The 11,709-nt window shown below is 42.6% G+C and overlaps 1 pseudogene; it reads right to left on the reverse strand.

Moving 5' to 3' along the window:
- LOC112070810 (fibrinogen-like protein 1) overlaps positions 1 to 11,709 on the reverse strand; it is a 33,379-nt pseudogene that overhangs the window by 8,345 nt on the left and 13,325 nt on the right.

Raw genomic sequence — 11,709 nt, forward strand, 5'->3', positions numbered from 1 at the left:
ACTTGGTTTTCCCCAGGACCTTTGCTCAAGGACATTCAAATCACATTGTATTTGTCCTGTGCTTCGTAAACAACAGGTGTAGACTAACAGTGAAATACTTACTCACGGGTCCTTCCCAACAATGCAGAGAGAAATAAAAATAATAGACGTAATAATAAATGCACAATGAGTAGCGATACCTTGGTACTGGTACCCCGTGTACATAGCCGAGTCGATGTGCAGGTGTTCGAGGTAATTGAGGTAGATATGTACATACGGGTAGGGGTAAAGTGACTAGGTAACAGGATAGATAATAAACAGTAGCAGCAGTGTATGTGATGAGTCAAAAGAGTTAGTGCAAAGGGGGGTCAATGCAGATAATCTAGGTAGCTATTTGGTTAACTATTTAGTAGTCTTATGGCTTGGAGGTAGAAGCTGTTCAGGGTCCTGTTGTTCCAGACTGGGTGCATCGGTACGCGCTGGTGTGTGGTAGCAGAGAGAACAGTCCATGACTTGGGTGGCTGAAGTGTTTTATCATTTTTAGGGCCTTCCTCTGACACCGCCTGGTATAGAGGTCCTGGACGGCAGGGAGCTCGGCCCAGTATATGTACTGTGGTCGAATGCAAAGCAGTTGCATACCGAGCAGTGATGCAGCCAGTTAAGATGCTCTCAAGGTACAGCTGTAGAACTTTTTGAGGATCTGAGGGCCCATGACAAATCTTTTCAGCCTCCTGAGGTGGAAGAGGCATTGTCGTGCTTCTTCAGGACTGTGTTGGTGTGTATGGACATGTTAATTCCTTAGCGATGTGACACCGAGGAACTTGAAGCTCTCAACCCGCTCCACTACAGCTCCGTCAATGTGGATGGGGGTGCTCGGCCAACCATTTCCTTGGAGACCACATCTCTCAAGACCGTGGTGTTGTGTTCACGTGTACCTTTTCATCATCCACTTTCATGTTTTTGTACTTGGCGAAGCGCTGGTTTCCGTCAAAGTCCTCCATGTTGATCTTTAGGTTGTAGTCGCCTAGAAAACAGAGTCAAATACAGGTCATAAAGAGCCAAKATGGCCACCAATTGTCACCCAGGTGGGTGAGACAGTAGTGGTGGTGGATGAGTTGAGTTGCTGTGGCCCGCGTACAATGTAAAGCACTCGGGGCCATGATCAGACTTGAGATAAGTKAACTTAACAAGGACTTAATCCAATAAAAGATTGACTTATGTCWAKATTTTTGGACTTGAGTCCATTTTAAGTCAACTTATCTCAAGTTGGAAATAGGGCTCTTTAAGATCTACTGTAGTTAAAAGCTCTATGTAATATAAAAGCAATTCGTTGTCATTATTAGGTACATTCCATGTGAATCTGGCCACATGCCTTTTTAGATGTTTTTTCTAGCCAAGAGTTGTTACCTGACAAGGAAAACTCTGTGTCCTAGTTATAACCTGACTAAGGCCAGGAACAACTCTGGGTCATATTACTATTACAGCCTGTTCCTAGGGGCCGGGAGTTTTTCCTGGTCAGATCAAGTGGTGGGGAAAAGCTCTTGGCCCTAGTTGTAGGTTTTCCTCTTCACCTTGAGAGGTGAGGTAGTGTAGGGGGTCGTTCCCTAGCCAGAACTCTTCCGCTGACGTCGCCTGTCCTCCAAAACGCATATGCTAATACTCCACCCACGCTCTGTAGAGGAGGGAGAGACACACCCACATAGCAAGTGACGCTAAAGGCCTGAAACCAACGATAGGTCAACGCCACGGAGGCGGAAAATATTTAGTATCTCAGCTTGTTGTAGGAAATTCTCACAAAAAATGTAATTGGGGAGGAAGGAAGTTATATATCATTAAAAGTACCCAAGAGTGCCCACCTGGAAATATGATGGAAAATGATGTACTTGTAGAGTATATTGTTCCAAATATGTTTTTTTTTATTTTTTAATAAAAAATGTAGTTTGAGTATTATATTTATATTGTTTGAATAAATGAATGTGAATGTCAGAGTCTGAACATATCCATCAGGTAGATCACATTATAAAGATATGATGACACCATGATGTTGTCTGTATCGGTACGGTTCACAGGTCATAAGGTCTTACATGAACCACTTTGGCCTTTTATCACGATTTTCAAAAACATGTTTTGTGATACAAATGTAAAAAGCATGTTAAACATCATTCCTCCCAATGAGTTTCTATGTGAGAACAATCTGATACCAGAAATATTTTCTGCTCCCAATACATGATCTGTGCTGGAGCTTTGAGAAAGCATACCATGACAATTTGTTGCAAACCGAAAGGTGTTAGTTAGGATATCTAACGTAAAATACAACAAAACTTAAAATCAATCAATTTGATCAACCTGTCAGTCGATGGTGTTTTCTTTCCACCTACCTGTCGAAGGACTCCGTTCCGTCCTTTCTCCTCTGGAAGACAGTCCAGCCTCCTCCATCACTCATGTCACAGAACACCATGAAGGAGGAGGGAGCCTGGTCCGGTCTGATCATATACAGGCCACTAACTGAGTTCCCATCCTTATATATCTCAGCACAGTCTAAACACACAGAGGACATGGTTACAGTGCATGCACACCAAATGGCACCCAATCCATTCCTTATACAGCGCATTATCTTTGACTATTTATGTCTGTTTTAAAAACGAAATTGAATAGCTAATCAAACATGAATCACACAAAAAAACTAAATCCAGTTCAGTAAAAAGACATTCCATTAATTCTATGTTCTACCCATAGAATTCCACATTAACAACAGGAGCTATGGGGTTCTACCCCCTGCCTGACCTTTGTACTGGCCCCCAGTCTGGAGGTGTGTCTGGGGGATCTGAGGCAGCTTCTGGGCCTGYCTGAGGTGAAGCCCCTGGATGTAGTGGTGCTGGTCGTTGATCACCTTCACCAGGTCCTCCATCTCAGCCTGCAGACGCCCCACCATCTCCCCACACTGCACTGGAGCCTAGTGGACAGGGGGGAGAGGGGGACTCTGTTCACTCTCTCAGGCTATACAACTCATTTAACGGATCAGAATGATCCGTTCTATCAGTTTTCAAGATAAGATAAAGGAACAAGTTTGTTCATTTTATGTGTTAGCCTACAAATGCTAATCTCAGTACATTCAACAATAACACTAAATAATGATTTAATCTGATAAGAACTATATTTGGATGCAGAGACAGACGATGCATGCACACACAAACAGACACACACACAAACATACATGCAGGTGCATGCAGAATACACAAATGGCACACAGAATGTCATCATCACAACGTAGTGGGTGTAAGGAAGTAGAATTATGCACAATATAGAACCAAAGCCAATCAAAATCTAAATAAATCTTACCGAGTGGCATTCCGTGAGGAACAAAAGCCCCAAACTGCTATGGTGGACGCTCCTGCCATGCGTGTGATCTATGTTCAACCACCAGTGTTACTGACGCTCTGTTCACCCTACCTCTGACAACCACCATGGAAGACACTGGTGCATCCCAAATGGCACCTGTCAATAGTAGACACTATATAGGAATAGGTTCCATTTGGGATGCAGAAAACTAGTGTCTAAACATCAGAGTCAGCACGATTTCGTGTACTTTGAAAAATGGCTAGTGACTTCCCACCATAGTCTGGCCATTGACCTTCTTATTAAACCTTGTTGTGTCTAGTGTCTATTGCGTAGGAAGAGGGTTGCCTTTTGTAGTGTCTTCCCTCTATCTATCCTCCCTTCTCATAACCCAACTGTATACAATACCACTTTACTGGCGTAATCTTAAACATGGCCCTTCTGAATCTTATTTGAGCTCAATGACTTGTAACTTTCCCTGCCTAAATCAACATTCCCCTTGTTTCATGTTTTAGCTCTAGTTTTGATTTACTTCTATTAATTCAATGGGTTTGATTCAGATCTTACCAATCCAGTTTATGATGGATAAATAAGCATTTGGGCTATGTTTACACAGCCACCCTAAGAACCCAAATCAATTCTTTCTATATCCAATTTTTGTGACTGCCCAAACTCAGTTTTACAGTGACCCATATCAGCTTTCCACATTCACACTAATGTAGCCTCTGAAGTACCGCATAGATGCGGTAAAGAGATCAATGGAATTCAACCAAAACAATGGAAACGCCATGAGCCACCATGGAAACGCCAGGGAGCCACCATGGAAACGCCATGGAGCCACCATGGAAACGCCATGGAGCCGCCATGGAAACGCCATGGAGCCGCCAAGGAAACGCCATGGAGCGCCATGAAACGCCATGGAGCCGCCATGGAAACGCCATGGAGCCGCCATGGAAACGCCAGGGACCACCATGGAAACGCCATGGAGCCACCATGGAAACGCCATGGAGCCGCCATGAAACGCCATGGAGCCGCCAAGAAACGCCATGGAGCCGCCATGGAAACGCCATGGACGCCATGGAAACGCCATGAAACCCATGACCGCCATGGAAACGCCATGGACCGCCATGAAACGCCATGACCGCATGGAAACGCCATGGAGCGCCAGAAACGCCATGAGCGCCATGGAAACGCATGGAGCACCATGCACGTTACCTCCTCGTGGGGGAAAGATTCAGAATCTCCTTATTGCCACCAATCTTGAGGTATAATGCTTGTATGGATGTCAACCCAATACATGTTCATATCATCATCAACAATCAAGTGCATCACACTTAAAAATGGATTAAACTACTACCACCGATTTCTATATGCCTAGCTATGCTACCAGCTTATACAAACAAGAGTTAGCATTTAGCAGAAAACATTTCTAAACACCAAAAAGAACTTCTAAATATTATGCAGCGAAAACAGCCAGCCAAATATATCCAAATATGGTGTTAGTAACCACATTGTGGGCCTGTTAGAACTCATAAATGATGACGGATTTAACAAATATCCACTTTGTTAGATCAGATTGTTTTTAATGGCCGACAATGATGGCGTCCTTGCACATTCCCCAATTAGTGTATATGTGAATGGACAAAACCATCGATCACGTGACACCATTCATTCCTATTGAGAAGACGTCATAGCGCATTGAAACCAAATGAAGTTGGTTAAAATGGAGTCTCATGGAGACATAACATGAGCAGTTTGAGCTACTCCAGGAAGTGGCATTGCAGGCAAGCTCAGTGCTACGCCCTCTCAATGAGTAACTTTAGTTTAAGGCTGGCCGGGTTCTGCAGGCTTCCATTGGCAACTCAATTATCCTTAACTTTTTCTGTTTGTATTTAAAAAATAAATAAAAATTGGTTCAAGCATACATCCGCTGTATTAGAAGCAATTATTGGTACCATGTTGGTTTTCAAAACATTGTTTTATTTACATGAGATTGACCACAAAATGGCAATTTTTCTATTCACTATAATGGGAGATCCAGTTTTCTGCTAGCAATGCCTGCAGTATTGCGGTCAGCCTTGATTTTCCGTGGCGTCAACAAGAGTGGTCAGTTGTTCTTCCCCCACATTTTGCGTCCCAGTGATCTCTTTACTGCATGTATGCTCATTTCCTGTCATGGTAACGGCAGGTGACCTGTAAAAATAACTAATAAACATCAGATCTGATCATCCAGGCAGGTCACTTGTGGAGGATCTGGTTTGTATCAGGTTTGAGATCCACATATGGATGTGGTATAAATCMAAAGTTAAAAGATCATATTCCGTGTGGTTTTGTGCTGTTTACACATTAGGAAAATGATCAGTTAGTTATCATATACGCAAATAATTGGCAAAAGATCTGAATTGGGCTGCCTGTGTAAACGTAGAAGCAMATTTACTAAATTAGCACCAGAAGATTTTTCAGAGGGAATTCAACATGGAAGATTGGATGAAAAGGTCAAACAAAAGTGATAGTAAGTAAAAAAATATATTTAAGTAAAGTGTAATTATGACCGTTTCATGTTTTAGGTTGGTTTTTGAGGATATATTCCCTATTGAAGAAAATGGTACAAACTTTAGTAAATGTGACTATTCAAATCAAATGGAAGGCTGAGTTTACACAGGCAGCCCAATTCTGATCTTTTGCCCAATTAATGGCAAAAGAGCTGATGTGATTAGTCAAAAGACCAATTAGTGGGGGGAATCAGAACAGGGTTTAAACGCAGCCAAAGATTGTGTCACGCCGTTCCTCCACTAGAGYGCAGTCACTACTCAGCCTGTAGTAATCACACAATTGCAAACACAGTTTGTGGAAGTGTTTGTGGCTATCCTCTGCTAATTGAGTGATGTTACAACAACCCTATGATGTCATACAGATTAAAAAGTCTACACGTTCCTGACTGTCTGCCCTAAACTGTGACAAAACATTAGGTTGGAACCTCACATTTACAGGTGTTATTTCAGACTAGTGATCTATCTTCACAAACAATTGAATGTGTTGTCGGTGAATGATGCTACTAACGTTACAGCATTGTTGCGTTAGGTTTGTTTAATTTAAATGTGTCTCTTTATAATGATGATCAGGACCTGTTAGTGGTTGTTTTGTGATAACTACGCTGTGATTAACATGTTGTAAAAAAAAAGTAAATAAAAAAAAAGACCATTGTTTTTCAGTTAGGGATTTGTTCTTAAAATTAACGATCCAAATGTAATGTAAAGTTTTCACGTTTAAACTAGTTTGTACACTAGGAACCCGTCTAGAACATTACCGAGTACAGGTGCTCTCCTGTGTTTTGGCCCAGGTCTGAGTTGTAAGCAGGGAAGGGGTTGTTTGCATACAGCAGGACCTACTGTGGTTGTATCTATGAAGGGTGCTTTCCTATAGTTTCTGTCAGTGTTATTTCTCCTTAATTGGAATCCTCCTGAACGTCTCTTTGATAAAGGACCAATACAGTAATGATTATATRGTTGAACCAACTGGAAGCCCATCCATCTATATATAGTGTTATGGCTTTTAAGGGAAGCACAATGTTTAACTGAAACAGTTTTGTTTGTTGGCAGAATAAGGTAGATATATTTTTTTAACAATTATTGTGTGTTTCTTTGCCCTTGTCCAGCATCTAAATGGTCGCTACACCAGGATGCTGAGAGGTGAAAAGGGTCCTCTGGTTTCAATACTTGACCAACCAACAGCTGTAGGGAGGTCTACCCAAGATCAGTGAGAAGATCAGTGCCAGGAGGCTGATATTTGCTGGTCAGTGTGTCAAGACATCCTGAGCTGGCTGCCAGCAGTCTGATATTTGCTGGTCAGTGTGTCAAGACATCCTGAGCTGGCTGCCAGCAGTCTCATACTGTGGGTTCCCTCTCATGGACGAAGACCTCTGGGAAAACCACACAAAACATACGTGGACAACATTTGCCATGGTATCAGAACCCTGGTCTCATAATCCTGGTCTCAGAACAGAGGACCTTCCAGCTGTAATGAACCACAGAGAGCTATAAGTAACTCTACAGAAATAATGTTATGAGAGGGATTGTGTATGCACGATCACTGGTCGTTGGGGCCCTTGTTAAGGTCAACGGCATCATGAACGTTAACTAGCACCTGGAAATGTTAGATATAGGAGCCTGAAACTTGACAGCAAGTMCATCTTCCAGCAAGACAATAACCCCAAGCACTCTTAAAAATCCATGTTAATTGGCAACAAAATCATCATTTTTGCAATGGCCATCTCAGTCTCTGGACTTGAAACCCATTGAAAACCTGTGATTTGAACTGAAGAGGGTTGTTCATAAGCGCAGGCGAAGGATATCAAGGATCTGGAAGGATTCTGTTTGGAGGAACGGTCTAAGATCCCAATGTGTTCTTCAACTCATAAAACAATTTAGAAAAAGCCTCAGTGCTGTTATCCTCGCAAGGTGACGTATTGAAAACCGGGGTGTCAATAWTTTGGACCTCTACCTTTTTGAGAAAGCAAAATATTACTTGTTAAACTAAATCTTTCCCTGAGCAATTGTATTATTATAAAATAATATAATTTCCCCTCTTTTTTTGTATACAATATAGCTCAGTATTTTAATTATTTATTTTATTCAGTAATTTTTGCTCATCTTTATCAAGTGTGTCAATCATTTTGGAATTCACTGTTCAGGATGGCAGGTAGCCTAGTGTAAAGAGCTTTGGGCCAGTAACCGAAAGGTTGCTAGATCGAATCCCCGAGCTGACAAGGTAAAAATCTGTCGTTCTGCCCCTGAACAGGGCCGTTAACCCACTGTTCCTAGGRCGTCATTGTAAATAAGAATTGGTTCTTAACTGACTTGCCTAGTTAAATAAAATACATGCATAAGGCTTTTCTTCCTCATATCAAAATATATATTAGTATTTGGTGGAATGTGTTTTTAATAAATGTATCTGTCCATTCAGTCTTATTCATTATGAATTAAAAGGCTAAACTGATCCTAGATCAGCACTCTGAGACACTTTGTGGATACGGACCCCCCAGATGTCGAAGCCAGTTCRACTGTTGTCTTTTTKATTKTTCCCCTCCAATCAGGGGCTGATTTAGACCTGGGACACCAGGTGGGCGCAATTAATTATCAGGTAAAACAGAAAACCAGCAGGCTCTAGACCTTATAGGGTAAGATTTGAATACCGCTGGTTCACATGATAGTTACGGTGAGCTGTAGTAAGGTGAGTTAAGAGGTGTGGCCTGAATGGTCTGATCGCTCCAGAAGTGAGAGTGTTTACATGCTGATGTGATTCTGCCCAGAGGTATTTGTCTGATGTGACCAGGCCTCCAGGCAGGTGTCTGAGGGAGAGCTGGCTGGCGTAGAGATGCCATGTATCCAACTACAGCTACCTCCAATTGATGCTGGGTGACATACAGAAAGCTTGTTGATGCCGGCATTATTGACCCTGACTAGTAGAGGTCACAGGGAAACCCAATGTGGGTGCCACAGAGCTAACAGACTGCCATCTTCATTTACATTTACATTTTTTACATTTAAGTCATTTAGCAGACGCTCTTATCCAGAGCGACTTACAAATTGGAAAGTTCATACATATTCATCCTGGTCCCCCCGTGGGGAATGAACCCACAACCCTGGCGTTGCAAGCGCCATGCTCTACCAACTGAGCCACACGGGACCACACAGCTCCACACAGCTCCAACATGGGCTTATTAGTGTACTCTTCAATGTTTCCTTAACTCTATCATAGGAAGAGAAGTGAAGCGACGCTTGCGAAGCGTGAAGGAGGTGTTGGCTCAGTCATAAAGCTTTCGCCTTGTAAGCATTGGGTTGTCTACTTTTCCCAGAGGTTTCCCTCCGTAGCCACTGCTGATTACTGTTCTGAAACCACAAGATTTAACCAAACCTATTTATTGTGCCATTCTATGTGTTTCAGTCCCACCCAGTGGAGTCCTCAGTGGTGAGGTAACCCTCTTCCAGAACACTGGGTTCAAACCTACAGCCCTGTGCTTATTGGGTGAGATCCAGCCACAGACTCCTTCACACTCATTACACTTCTCTTTGTAGTTTAGACATCGACATTCAGTGACTAAAGCAMAAGAGAAAGAGATGGGTTTTCGAACACATAACTCACGGATGAAAAGCATGAACTCGACCCTAGAGCAKCCATCTTTCACATTRAATCGTTTTCTTTCTCATTTTGACATTGACATTTGTGGAAATGTCCACTAATGCACAAGAAATGGGATTTGAACCCATGAATGGAAGGCAAGGAKTCAGACCCTGAGCCACCAAGTCTATCACGTTCATCAGCCTTCTCTTCGTAATGACCGACGGACAGACAAACACAGAAAGATAGAGACAGACAACCATTGATTATGTTGTTCATTGTGACTGGCATTGTTTCTGTCTCCGTCTGTTCAGATGACAGGCTAGAGCGAACAACTTTCCTCACAGCTGAGAAGGTTAGTGTTGGTCACACCGTGCTGCGCCGTGTCTATATCCAGGAACCACTTCCTGCACTTGCAGCATTTGACCGCCTTCCCTTTACCATGGATGCTCATGTGACTCAAGGTCATGAACTTCCTCCCACACAACGTGCAGACGAACTGCTTCTCGCCGGCGTGAAACTTTAGGTGCATGTTGCGATTTCCGACTTGCGAAAACCCCTGCCGCACGCMTCGCACATATACGTCTTCTCCACTGTGTACACTCTTTCATGTGCCTCTAGCACTGGGTATTGGCTTAAAGTCTTGCCGCAGTGTAGCGGTTCCTTGCCTGTCTTGGGGGAATCTGTATTGGAGCTATGCTGGCGTCGATGCAGCGGCGGTGCTGCTCTCGCTGGGGTGCCTGAGAACTGCGTCGACTGTCTTCTGGTGTCTGTGGCGTAGGAACACGAGGAGTCTTCAGCGTCTGGGAGGCCGAATTCAAAAAAATTGGGTTCAGACTTAGGAAGACACCTTCACTGTGTTCAGCTCCTGACTGCTGTTTTGTCTGGATCATTCCCTCAGTGTCTGCCTCTGACTTGAGAGCAGTGTTGGTCCCACTGCTCATTGTGCCCATTTCATGAATACCGTCCCAACATGCAACATGTTCTTGTTTGACTCCTGGGAATTTGACGCTTGCCTCCTGTAGAAATAAACAGATCGTTTTTCATTCAGGAATATTATTCAGATATTTTCAAGTGGAATATTATGGATAGTCATATAAAGTGATGTAGTGGATAAAAAAACAATTGTTCACAACAACAAAAAGTGATGTAGTGGGCTCACCAGCACAGTGCATTCTAAAAGTGTTGTGCTCATCCTCAGTCAAATTGCAAGTTTGCATGCAGAGGATTCCCTCTCCTGGAGAAAGTGAGACATTGTCATTCTCTGTCAGAATGATGACAAATGAGTGAGTGAATCTATGTCACAAACTACAACTTCAAACCACCTGACCAATGGTCAGATGTGGTTGTTTGGTTTATAAATGTATCATTAGATTAAGTTAGCATGCAAGTGGTAGCCAACTCCACATTCTGTTACTCATATCTACTATGCTGGGACACTGGCGTTCATGGTTCTAGCTCAGGCAAATTCAAATCTGGACCTCGAATCCTGTGCTGACCTAGAAATCCACTGCTGATTTTCATTCTTTCCATCTTATCAWGGACTAATTTAGACTTTGGTGGGTGCATTCAATGGGTCTGGCAAGTTCATTGGTAGCTAGTCAGATAGCGTACACGCACAGTACACGCACAGTAGACAACTAAACTCAACTCCAAGATGTACAATGGAGTTGAGCAGCGACTATTGTGGGCGGAATGGAGCTCTGACATCAAATAAAATACTTTATCAAAAACTACGGATTTCAGCACCCAAAGAATAGCTGGCATTGCAACGTGGTCTCAGAGCATTTCGTATTATTCTGTACGTAAATCCGAGACACACCTTTAATATGATATGTTATAGTATGTACTTTTGGATGTCCGTAATCCATTTATTATGGTATGTTACGAATTACAATTCGTATGATATGTTATGAATTGCTAGTGCTGAGCGATTTACAACATTTCAGGGGGGTTCGGTTATTAAACAACTAATTGACCAACGTCAGTTAAATTACTTGAATTACACTCTAGAGAGAAATCAAGTCAGGAACTATGTGGGACGCTAGGCTGAAGGGAGTTGTAGTTTTCACTAAGCATATATTCAACCTAGTTTAGCGCAAAAACGTGGTAATTAACTACAATGACCATAATACATTTTTCCGGCTCAGATAACGGACTGGAGCTCTGACATCAAATAAAATACTTTTTTATTAAAACTACGGATTTTAGCACCCAAAGAATGGCTGGCATTGCAACGTGGTCCAGAGCATTTCGTATTATTCTGTACGTAAATCC

The sequence above is a fragment of the Salvelinus sp. IW2-2015 genome, unplaced genomic scaffold (assembly GCF_002910315.2).
Source record: "Salvelinus sp. IW2-2015 unplaced genomic scaffold, ASM291031v2 Un_scaffold1429, whole genome shotgun sequence".
Classification (NCBI taxonomy): Eukaryota; Metazoa; Chordata; class Actinopteri; order Salmoniformes; family Salmonidae; genus Salvelinus; species Salvelinus sp. IW2-2015.